Source organism: Phyllobates terribilis, unplaced genomic scaffold (genome assembly GCF_046119375.1).
Source record: "Phyllobates terribilis strain yellow unplaced genomic scaffold, ASM4611937v1 Scaffold_2__4_contigs__length_985480577, whole genome shotgun sequence".
NCBI classification, from domain to species: domain Eukaryota; kingdom Metazoa; phylum Chordata; class Amphibia; order Anura; family Dendrobatidae; genus Phyllobates; species Phyllobates terribilis.
Window position 1 is genome coordinate 246,911,901 of NW_027362762.1, and position 13,315 is coordinate 246,925,215.

Sequence of the window (13,315 nt, forward strand, 5' to 3'; positions counted from 1 at the left end):
TTTGCCAAAACTTACCTGAGAAAGCCTAAAACGTTTTGGAAGCATGTTCTCTGGTCAGATGAGACAAAAGTAAAGCTTTTTGGGGAAAAGCATCAACATAGAGTGTACAGGAAAAAAAAAGAGGCATTCAAAGAAAATAGCATGGTCCCTACAGTCAAACATGGCGGAGGTTCCCTGATGTTTTGGGGTTGCTTTTCTGCCTCTGGTACTGGACTGCTTGACCGTGTGCATGGCATTATGAAGTCTGAAGACTACCAACAAATTTTGCAGCATAATGTAGGGCCCAGTGTGTGAAAGCTGGGTCTCCCTCAGAGGTCATGGGTCTTCCAGCAGGACAATGACCCAAAACACACTTCCAAAAGCACTATAAAATGGTTTGAGAGAAAGCACTGGAGACTTCTAAGTTGGCCAGCAATGAGTCCAGACCTGAATCCCATAGAACACCTGTGGAGAGATCTCAAAATGGCAGTTTGGAGAAGGCACCCTTCAAATATCAGGGACCTGGAGCAGTTTGCCAAAGAAGAATGGTCTACAATTCCAGCAGAGCATTGTAAGAAACTCATTGATGGTTACCAGAAGCGGTTGTTCACAGTTATTTTGGCTAAAGGTTGTGCAACCAAGCATAAGGCTGAGGGTGCCAATACTTTTGTCTGGCCCATTTTTGGAGCTTTGTGTGAAATGATCAATGATTTGATTTTTACTTCATTCTCTTTTGTGTTTTTTCCTTGCAAGCAAATTAAATGAAGATAATAATACCAAATAATTTGTGATTTCAATCATTTTCAGGAATAAACTGAGTATTATCTGACAGAATTGCAGGGGTGCCAATACTTTTGGCCCCCACTGTAGTTACCAGACTATAGAGGATGTTGATCAGACATCCTCCTATACTGTCCGTTGCAGACCCTTATACCACCACCTGCTAGTCTCCAGTGCTATTACAGAGCAACAATCCACATTTAATTTACAAAATGACACAAGGCAATACATCAAAGTATGACATTCCACAGGCTCATATAAATGCAGAAATGTTTGTAATGGCTCGTTTGGGTTATTACATATGTAAAGTAACCCTCTACATTTGTCACCCAACCATTGCTTTTGTCCAGCCAGGTTTCAGTTATGCCCAACACATCATAATCTGTGGCTGACACAAGAGCCTCCAAATCATTTAGTTTGCAAGACTTCTTTCCCCAGCATAGCTTCATCCTTCCCATTTAGGAACCTCTAGAGCATGTAGCCGACAGAGAAGTCAGCCCATTTCCTCATGAATCCAAACCCTTCCTTCCTGCACCAATTTCTAATCTCTCTAAGCTCCTGCTATCTTTCTAGCGATGCTCATGACACCTGCAGTGTTTCTAAAAACACCACCTTTGAGGTCCTGGACTTCAGCTTCTCTCCTAGTTCCATGTAATCATTTTTAAGGACCTTCCACCTCCCTCTAACTTTGTAATTGGTACCAATGTGTACCATGACTGCTGGGTTTTCCCCAGCCCCACTCATCAATCTGTCCATCTGATCCGCAATATGCCGAACCTGAGCACCCGGCATACAACACACTGTTAGGCATTCACGGTCTCGGCAGCAAATGACCCTGTCTCTTTATCTAATTATAGAGTCCCCTAACACCAACATCTGTCTGGCTTTTGCTGCACTCCTGTTTCCCTCCTTCCTACAATAATTTTTTTTCCTTGTTGCTGGGAGCAACATCCTACTGTAGTGATCTCAGTCCTGGGCTTGCAATCCAAATATCAGCAAAACAGGAATATTTACTAGTTTGTGCCAGATCAGGATTGAGCTCCCTGACTGTTTTTCCCCTTCTCCTTCTTCTAACTGTTGCCCAGCCAGCTACACATGTGGTCAAAATTGTTGGTACCCACTCATTTAATGAAAGAAAAATCTACAATGGTCACAGAAATAACTTGAATCTGACAAAGGTAATAATAAATTAAAAATCTATGAAAATGAACAAATAAAAGTCAGACATTGCTTTTCAACCCAGCTTCCACAGAATTTAAAACAAAATTAAACTTATGAAATAGGCCTGGACAGAAATGATGGTACCCCAGAAAATATTATGACATAAGGGACATGTTAAATCAAATTGTGTCCACTAATTAGCATCACAGGTGTCTACAATCTTGTAATCAGTCAGTGGGCCTGTATATAGGGCTACAGATACTCACTATGCTGTTTGGTGACATGGTGTGTACCACACTCAACATGGACCAGAGGAAGCAAAGGAAAGAGTTGTCTCAGGAGATTAGAAAGAAAATTATAGACAATCATGTTAAAGGTAGAGGTTATAAGACCATCTCCAAACAGCTTGATGTTCCAGTGACTACAGTTGCACATATTATTCAGAAATTTAAGATCCATGGGACTGTAGCCAACCTCCCTGGTCGGGCCGCTGGAGGAAAATTTATGACAAATCAAAGAGACGGATAATACGAATGGTAACAAAAGAGCCCAGGATAACTTCTAAAGAGATTAAAGGTGAACTTCAAGCTCAAGAACATCAGTGTCAGATCGCACCATCCATCGTTGTCTGATCCAAAGTGGACTTCATGGGAGACAACCAAGGAGAACACCATTGTTGAAAAAAAATCATAAAAAATCCAGACTGGAATTTGTCAAACTACGTGTTGACAAGCCACAAAGCTTCAGGGAGAATGTCCTATGGACAGATAAGACAAAAATTGAAGTTTTTGGTAAGACACATCAGCTCTATGTTCACAGATGGAAAAATGAAGCATATCAAGAAAAGAACACAGTCCCCACTGCGAAATATGGAGGAGGCGCTGTTATGTTTTGGGGCTGCTTTGCTGCATCTGGCAAAGGGTGTTTTGAATCTGTGCAGGGTACAATGAAATCTCAAGACTATCAAGGGATTCTAGAGAGAAATGTGCTGCCCAGTGTCAAAAAGCTTGGTCTCAATCGCAGGTCATGGGTCTTGCAACAGGATAATGACCAAAAACACACAGCTAAAAACACCCAAGAATGGCTAAGAGGAAAACATTGGACTGTTCTGAAGTGGCCTTCTATGAGCCCTGACCTAAACCCTATTGAGCATCTTTGTAAAGAGCTGAAACATGCCGTCTGGAAAAGGCAACCTTCAAACACGAGACAACTGGAGCAGTTTGCTCTTGAGGAGTGGGCCAAAATACCTGTCGAGAGGTGAAAAAGTCTCATTGACAGTCACAGGAATCTTTTTATTGCAGTGATTGCCTCAAAAGTTTGTTCAACAAAATATTAAGCTAAGAATATCATCATTTCTATCCAGGCCTATTTCATGAGTTATTATTTTTTTTTTAATTCTGTGGAAGCAGGGTTGAAAAGCAATGTCTGACTTTCATTTGTTCATTTTCATAGATTATTAATTTTTTATTACTTTTGTCAGATTCAAGTTATTTCTGTGACCATTGTGGGTTTTTCTTTCATTAAATGAGGGGTACCAACAATTTTGACCCCGTGTGTCCTGATTTTCCCCACCTCAACCCTCCTCTATATCATTAGCTGCAGTCAGAGCATGCTCATTGAGCTGTAAACTCATCTTCAGGTTTGCAATGATCCTGAGTGTTGCAAGCTGCAAATTTAGTTTTATTATCTGGTCTTCCAAACATGCAACATACTGACATCGAGAGCAGATAAATTCACCCTCAAACGACTGTGCAAGGCTTGCATACATCTCACAAGAGACATACCGGCCTGCATTGTCCATGAAGCACATATTAAATAGGGAACAACAGTACAGATAATAGCAGACAAACAATTCCAAAAATACAGGTGCATCTCACTAAATTAGAATATCATTAGAAAGTTAATTTATTTCAGTTCTTCAATACAAAAAGTGATACTCGTATATTATATAGAGTCATTACAAACAGAGTGATCTACTTCAAGTGTTTATTTCTGTTAATGTTGATGATTATGGCTTACAGCCAATGAAAACACAAAAGTCATTTTCTCAGTAAATTAAAATAATAAAAAAAAACTCCTGCAAAGACTTCCTAAGCATTTAAAAAGGTCCTTTAGTCTGTTTCAATAAGCACCACAATCATGGGAAAGACTGCTGACTTGACAGATGTCCAGAAGGCAGTCATTGACACACTCGACAAGGTCCCAGAGTTCCAATTTTCATTTGGAAATCAAAGTCCCAGAGTCTGGAGGAAGAGTGGAGAAGCAAACAATCCAAGCTGCTTGAGGTCTATTTTGAAGTTTCCACAATCAGTGATGGTTTGGGGAGCCATGTCATCTGCTGATGTAGGACCACTGTGTTTTATCAAGACCAAAGTCAGCGCAGCCGTCTACCTGGAAATTTTAGAGCACTTCATGCTTCCCTCTGCCGACAAGCTTTTTGGAGACGGAAATTTCATTCTCCAGCAGGACTTGGCACCTGTCCACACTGCCAAAAGTACCAATACCTTTGGTATTGCCAAGATTCTGCCAAGATTATTGTACTTGTTTTTGCTATGAATACCCCTTTTCACATGGAAAGCGCCATGGAATAAATGGCGCTATAACAATAAATAATAATAATAATAATAATAATACCTTGTTTAAAAACAACAGTATCACTGTGCTTGATTGGCCAGCAAACTCGCCTGACCTTAACTCCATAGAGAATATATGGGGTATTGTCAAGAGGAAGATGAGAGACACCAAACCCAACAATGCAGATGAGCTGAAGGCTGCTATCAAAGGAACCTGGGCTTCTATATCACCTCAGCAGTGCCACAGGCTGATTGCCTCCATGTCACGCTGCATTGATGTAGTAATTGATGCAAAAGGAGCCCCGACCAAGTGTTGAGTGCATTTATTGAACATGCATTTCAGTGGGCCAACATTTTGGATTTTAAAAACATTTTCCAAGCTGTTGTTATAAAGTATTCTAATTTACTGAGATAATGACTTTTGTGTTTTCATTGGCTATAAGCCATAATCATCAACATTAACAGAAATAAACACTTGAAATAGATCACTTTGTTTGCAATGACTCTATATATTATATGAGTTTCACTTTTTGTATTGAAGAACTGAAATAAATGATCTTTTTGATGATATTCTAATTTAGTGAGATGCATCTATACATAAGGAAAAAAACAAACTATGCTCTTGTGTTAAACTATGTTATTGTGTTTAGCTACGCACCTATCTGCAATTCTTCCACTTTAATGCAGCCCTTGCTCTGTTTTGTAACCTTGTTTGGTGTTATGGATCCGGGTGGTGGAACCTCTGTGCTGCGGGACCAGAGGGGCGTGACTAAGTATCTTCTCAGCCTGACCAAGGTCGCACGGCGGCTCAGTCAACTCAGTGAACCAGGGAGGGACCGAGCATAGGGACCAGGTGCCACTCTGGGACCGACCTTGTATGAGAGCAGGTGACTGCCAGGGGTCAGAAGGCAGGAAATGACATGTACAGCAGAAGAGCACGACAGGAAGGCTGATTTGGCTGATAGCCAGACAGGTGTTCCGGGTAGGCAAGCTGGCGGGCACAAAAGGTAACAGGCAAGTGTTTCCAGGTAAGCAGGCAAGCGGGCATGGCAGGTAAAGGCAGGTGCTTCCAGGTAAGCAGGCAAGCGGGCACGGCAGGTGACAGGCAGGTGCTTCCAGGTAATCAGGCGGGCAGAGCCCATAGACAGACTGGCGGACTGGACTATAGGCAGACTGTCAGGCTGGAAAGTAGTCAGACTGGCGGACAGGACTGAAGAACAGACTTGCAGACAGGACTGACTTGCAGAGGACCTGAGGGCTGAAGAAAAGTAAGTATAACAGAGCAACAACCTTGCACGGGCACCTCCATTTTGGAGGAGGTGCTTTTTATAGAGAAAGTCCTCCGGCCATTGATCGGGGACTTTTTAGGATGACACGTACGGCCCCTCTAAGAGGGAGGGAGCATGCATGCACCCAAAGCACAGTGCCAGGGAAGCTGCGTGCTCCAGCAGCAGCTGCAGGGAGGCCGGAAGACGCCGGAGCAAGACAGCGGCGGTAGAGGAGACAGCGTCTCTGCCTGGCAGGGGGCAGAGACGCCGATGCTACAGTACCTCCCCCTTTACGCCCCCTTTTTTTAGGCCAGAAAGAAATTCTTTAAGAAGAAAAGGGGCATGGATGTTCTCCCTGGGTTCCCAAGACCTCTCCTCCGGGCCAAACTCCTTCCAATCCACCAGAAAAAAGGTTTTTCCTCTTACCCTTTTGATGGCCAAAATGTTCTCTACCTCATAGACGTCCTCAGCGGAGACAGGAGCTGGAGTGGTACCTGGATCATCAGAAAAAGAATTAAGAACAACTGGTTTGAGGAGAGATACGTGGAAGGAGTTGGGAATCCGTAAAGTGGCCAGGAGTTTTAGCTTGTAAGCCACAGGATTGATTTGCTTGAGAACCTCAAACGGACCGATGAACCGCGGACCCAACTTATACGATGGTTTTTTGAGCCGAACATGTTTGGAGGAGAGCCAGACCCTGTCTCCCTGACGGAATTGAGGCAGATCCATACGTCTCTTATCGGCATGTTTCTTCATGCGCTCAGAGGACAGAAGAAGTGTGGATCTAGCTTTCTCCCAAATTGTAGAAAATTCACTGACCAGAGACTCCGCGGTAGGATTGTCCACAGAAGCGGAGACGGGAAATGGAATCCGGGGGTATTGACCGTAGACCACAAAGAACGGGGATTTGGAAGAAGACTCATTCTCATGGTTGTTATAGGAGAATTCACAGGGCAGGAGCTCAACCCAATCGTTATGGTGAGCATTGACAAAATGCCGGAGAAAGCTGGTAAGAACCTGATTGATGCATTCCACTTGACCATTGGACTGGGGATGATAAGCAGAGGAAAAATCCAGAGTGACATCCAGCAGCTTACACGTAGCTCTCCAGAAGCACGAAGTGAACTGAACCCCACGATCAGACACAATGTGGAGGGGAAGGCCGTGGAGACGAAAGATGTGATGGATGAAGTCCTTAGCCAGCACAGATGCGGACGGGAGACCAGGCAGAGGGATGAAGTGGGCCATTTTAGAAAAGCGGTCAGCGACCACCCAAATGACAGTACAACTGTCAGAAACAGGGAGATCCGTAATTAAGTCCATAGCTATGTGTTGCCACGGGGCAGAAGGTACGGGTAAAGGCAGGAGACGGCTGGCGGGAAGATGCCTGCGAACTTTGTTACGGGCAAAGGAGGAACAAGCTGTGACAAAATCCGCAACATCCTTGCGTAGAGAGGGCCACCAGTAATGCCGGGCGATGAGCAGGAAGGTCTTCCTCTGGCCTGCATTGCCGGCTAGTTTGCACTAATTACCCCAGAGAATAACCTTCTTATGATCAGGAACAGCTACAAAAGTCTTACAGGGTGGAAGACGAGACAGGTCAAATGGGGCAACAATCATTACTCTGGAGGGGTCGATGATATGCAGAGGCTCCTCCTCTTGGTCGGAGGACAGAAATGAGCAGGATAGAGCGTCGGTTTTAATGTTCTTGTCCGGCAGGGCGGTTATGTAGAGTAAAGCAGAATCGGGCAAAGAACATAGACCACCGAGCCTGACGTGGATTGAGTCTCTGGGCGTTTTGTAAATAGGCCAGGTTTTTGTGGTCTGTGTAGATGATTACCGGGTGCAGAGCCCCTTCCAGCAGATAGCGCCACTCCTCCAGCGCCAATTTGATGGCAAGCAGCTCACGATCACCTATTGAGTAGTTGCGCTCGGATGAGAAGAAGAGCTTGGAGAAGAAGCCTCAGGTTACCATTCTTCCGGACGAGGATTTCTGGGTGAGCATCGCTCCGGCTCCGGAGGAGGAAGCATCAACCTCTAGGAAGAACTGCTTATTGCAATCCGGATGGTTCAGCATAGGGGAGGAGGAGAAGGATAGTTTTAGGGAGACGAAGGCCTCCTCTGCTTCGGAAGTCCATTCCTTGGGATTTGCTCCCTTATGGGTGAACGCAGAGATGGGAGTGGTCCGGGAGGAGAAATGAGGGATGAAGAGGCGGTAATAATTTGCGAAGCCCAAGAATCGCTAAATCGCCTTCAACCCCTCCGGTCGGGGCCATTTTAAGATGGCAGAAACCTTCTTGGGGTCCATCCGAAGATCAGTCTCGGAGATAATATATCCCAGGAACGGATGGGAAGTCTGCTCAAAGAGACATTTCTCAAATTTTGTGTAGAGACGATTCTGCCAGAGCCTTAGCAGAACCTGACGAACATTCCTCTTGTGTGTGGGCAGATACGGAGAGAAGACCAAGATATCATCCAGGTACACCACTACGCAAGAATACAAGAGATCTCGGAAGATTTCATTAACCAGCTCCTGGAAGACGGCTGGGGCATTACAGAGACCAAAGGGCATCACACGGTATTCATAGTGACCGTCCCGGGTGTTGAATGCCGTCTTCCACTCGTCTCCCTGGCGGATCCATACCAAATTGTACGCCCCACGAAGATCGTGCTTGGTGAAGATCCTCGCACCTTTAAGGGGGTCGAAAAGCTCCGAGATGAGAGGCAGGGGGTACTTTTTCTTGATGGTAATCTGGTTAAGACCCCTGTAGTCGATACACGGCCGTAGTGAGCCGTCTTTCTTTTTAACAAAGAAGATTCCTGCTCCAGCCGGGGAAGTAGATTTCAGAATGAATCCCCTAGCAGGATTCTCCTCAATGTACTCAGACATGGCCTGGGTCTCAGCCAGCGACAAGGGGTAGATATGCCAGCGGGAAGGAGAAGCACCAGCTACCAAGTCGATTGGGCAATCATACGGCCTATGAGGTGGTAGTGTCTCAGCCTCCTTCTTGTCGAAGACGTCCGCATAGGACCAGTAAGGTGCCAGCAGACCAGGTAGATTAGCCGGAGAAGACGGAGGTCGAGCCGGACGAACCGGAACCAGGCAGGTCTCATGGCAATCCTGCCCCCAACGGAGCACCTCACCAAATCGTCAATTCAGGACGAGTTCATGTCTCTGTAGCCAGGGTAGAGCTAGCAATAGGGAGTGAGAGAGTCCGGATAGCACATGAAAGGAGATCCTCTCCGAGTGCAGAATTCCCACCTGAAGGGTTACTGGCTCTGTGACCTGCAAGACTGTCTCCGAAAGGAGTCTCCCATCCATGGAAGCGACTGCCAATGGTTCGGCAAGAAGTTTGGTAGAAATCTGATACCGCTCCACAAGAGCCTGAGAAATGAGATTCCCAGAGGCTCCGGAATCCAGGTGGGCGGTCTCAAAGAAGCGGGTCTCACCACTGTATATAGAAATGGATAAAGTCAAGGACGGAGAGGATTTACTCTTGCCTAGGATGACCTCTCCGAGCGGTCCTAGACACTGGAGTTTCCCAGCTTCAACAGACAGGAATGGATCTGATGCTCCTTACTGCCACAGTAGATGCAGCTACCCTCTGCTCGGCGCGTCTCTTGGCGAAACTTGACCATCTTGGTCTGATCAATTTGCACGGGTTTGGGCGAGCGTGCCCGGGGAATTGCTGGTTGGGAGGCAGGTTTCTGGAATACAGGAGCGAGACGAGGAAATCTTCTCTCCCTGGGAGTCTCCTTAACTTGTTCCAAGAAACGGATGTCAATCCAGTAGCTAGTGACACCAGGTCATCCAGGGTGAGAGGGATGTCACGACCGGCTAGCTCATCCTTGATCCATCTGGAAAGACCCTCCCAGATGGTGGACACAAGGGCCTCGTTGTTCCAGGCAAGCTCAGATGCAAGGGTACGGAACTGTATGGCATACTGGCCCACGGTGAGACTCCCTTGTCGGAGATGGAGAAGAGAGGAGGCAGTAGAAGCCTCTCGTCCGGGCTCATCGAAGACCTTCTGGAAGGCAGTGAGGAAAGCTGGAAGATCGGACACCGGGGATCCCCTCTCTCCCATAGAGGGTTTAGCCATGCCAATGCTTCCCCGGTGAGGTGAGACATGAACGCCACCTTCGCCCGGTCAGAGGGAAACTGATGTGCCAGGAGTTCAAAGTACAGCATGCACTGGTTTAGAAAACCCCAACATAAGACAGGGTCACCCCCAAAACGTGGAGGCGCAGACAGCCGGGGACCAGGGCCGGATGCCATGACACTAGTAGGCTAAGGCACTGCCGGAGTGGGTGCTGCTTGGCTCGATACGGACACAGGTGGGATGGACAGCATGTCCAGGTGGGAGTAGTCAAACCGCAGGTAGGTCAGGATAGTTTCCTGTTGGGATCTCTGATGAGAAACCTCCTTGTACAGGTCAGAGAGCGAAGGAGCCTGGGAGCCACCGGGTTCCATGGCCCATGCAAACTGTTACAGATCCGGGTGGTGGAACCTCTGTGTTGCGGTGCAAGGAGGGACCAGTGGGGCGTGACTAAGTATCTACTCTACCTGACCAAGGTCGCACGGTGGCTCAGTCGACTCCGTGAACCAGGGAGGGACCGAGCAGAGGGACCAGGTGCCACTCTGGGACCGACCTTGTTTGAGAGCAGGTGACTCCCACGGGTCAGAAGGCAGGAACTGACCGGTACAGTGGAAGAGCACGACAGACAGGCTGATTCGGCTGATAGCCAGACAGGTGCTCCAGGTAGGCAGGCAAGCGGGCACAACAGGTAAAGGCAGGTGCTTCCAGGTAAGCAGGCAAGCGGGCACGGCAGGTAACAGGCAGGTGCTTCCAGGTAAGCAGGCTGGCGGGCACGGCAGGTAACAGGCAGGTGCTTCCAGGTAAGCAGGCGGGCAGAGCCCATAGACAGACTGGCGGACTGGACTGTAGGCTGACTCTCGGGCTGGAAAGTAGTCAGACTGGCGGACTGGACTGAAGAACAGACTGGCATACAGGACTTACTTGAAGAGGACCTGAGGGCTGAAGCAAAGTAAGTATAATAGAGCAACAACCTTGCACGGGCACCTCCATATTGGAGGAGGTGCCTTTTATAGAGAAAGTCCTCCGGCCATTGGTTGGGGACTTTTTAAGATGGCGTGTGCGGCCCCTTTAAGAGGGAGGGAGCGCGTGCACCCTAAGCACAGTGCCAGTGAAGCTGCGTGCACCAGCAGCAGGTGCAGGGAGGCCGGAAGACGCTGGAGCAGGACCGCGGTGGTAAGGGGGACGACGTCTCTGACTGACAGGGGGCAGAGACTCCGATGCTACACCCATTTTATAAAGTCAGCTACGGCTTTCGCCGACTTTGCCGTACTTCAGCAGCGTTCGCAGCTTCCGGCTCACCGACTGGTGTGTGATGTCCCCACGCATTGGAACTCTACACTGCAGATGTTGGGAAGGATTTGTGAGCAGTAGAGGGCAATTGTTGACTACCAGCATCAACAAGGCCATCAGTATTCAGTTCAGTCTCCACACATAAGAACTCTGGAGTGGACATGGATGTCAGACATATGTACCATCCTTCAAAACTTTGAGGACTCCAGCGGTGAGGCCGGAAGACGCCAGAGCAGGACAGCAGCGGTAGGGGGGACGGCGTCTCTGCCTGGCAGGGGGCAGAGACGCCGATGCTACATTTGGAATCTCTGTAACTTGTTGTGCATGTCAGAATGCATGTATAATTCTCAAATTAAAATTTGCATTTTACAATTCTAGTAAAATCTGGAATTGTAAAATGCTAATGTTTTTGGAGTTTTCCATTATTTTGATATTGATGATTTATCTTTAGGATGAGTAATCAATATCAGATTGGTGATTGTTGCAACACACGATACCCCCACACATCAGCTCTAATCAGCCCCAGTGGGGGCAGATATAAATAGCTTCTGAAGAAAGAACAAAACAGCTCATAGGTTCTGCAGAATCACTTCCAATTATGTCAGTTTCAGCTAAGGTGAAGTACTTGGGACTAAGCAGTTTGCTGAATTATGGTGTTCAGCTCTCTACTCTATTTACATACGACCTTAACCTGAGCTGATAACAGTTGATGGGTGTGGATGACTGGTGGTGTACCCCCAACGATCTGACACTATCTATATATTGAAGTAATGGACAATACCTTTAATGTTAGTAAGGAAACTTTAATAAAGAATTAGAGCATTGCTTACATGAATTTCCAGAGAAAATCAGGGCTGAAACTTTTATATAATAATTACTGTAGTTTTTCCAAAACTGGTCATCTTATGCAATTCATCTTTGGATATTTAAAGCCTAGAGAAAAGCTAAGGATGGGCAACTCTCTATTCATTCTATAGTAATGAATTTTGCAAGGGTCAGAAGGGTTTTTTAATTATTTTTTTAGCGCAATGGACATGGCCATGCGTTCTTTTGTTAGCATAATTATTACACTGCTTTACTTATGCATTGCAGTGTACTATTCTGACCAGTGCAAATCAGCCTTTTATATAGTAATGGTATACAAGGCAATGCTGAGATCCTTCAATAGATTTCATCTCAATGATTCTAGCTTGATCTCAGTTAAGAGAACCATTTTCATTTACATCTAAAGGCAACAAATCTGGACTAAACATTTTTGAATGACACAAGTACACAGCTCATTAGATACATCAAATCAGTCCACTATTGCAGTTGTGTGAGCAGTGTATGAATAGGTTTCTACATCTGGTTGTAAACATAATTGTTTTCATTTTCTGATAGGAAAGAGCACTTAAAAATGGGAGGAAGATAAAGTAAATTTGAATTTTACATTAACATTATTATTATTCTTTTTATTATTATTATTATTATTATTATTATAATTATCGTTTTATCCTTTATGAAATAACATTGCTATTTCACTGGCAAGGTTTCTCAAGTTTTGTCTACATTTAGCTCAACATGAAATCTTTCAGAATATAGCTATTACACCAGGAAGGATCGGCAACAGTTTTCAATTCTTATAAATTGTAGTTATTTTCTGATCACCTACATGTACCAAAATGCACTAGTTAATTCTAAGGTTTACTGTCATATAGGGTTTTATTGACAATGTTGTTCTGCTTACAAATAAGCTCATTTTTCCTGTTTGATTTTACTTTATAAATGTTGTCATTAAATGGTGTACTATCAATAATCAGATAACTTTCTATGTTTTAAAAGAGAAAATATATATATTTTTTTTAGATTTCCTTTCATCCTATTACATTTCCCCAAACTATTTCATGCTCTCATGAGCCAAGATAGTCTATTTTACAATTTACTTTTTTGCTGTGAATTCTTCTCTCAAAAGGGTAGTCTCATGTTTTAAAATTTGAATATTTAGTTTAGACAGCATGAAAACAAACAAGTTTGTAACTGACTTGCTTTTTCTATCTGCTCTGAAAGCTTTTATCTTACATAGTGTACAGCCTGTTGCCGAGTATGCTTGGTAGCTAATTACCAGGCTGGGGCTTTATATCTTGAAATGATAGTCATCTTCTCCAGCCCATTATTTTCTATACAGAAG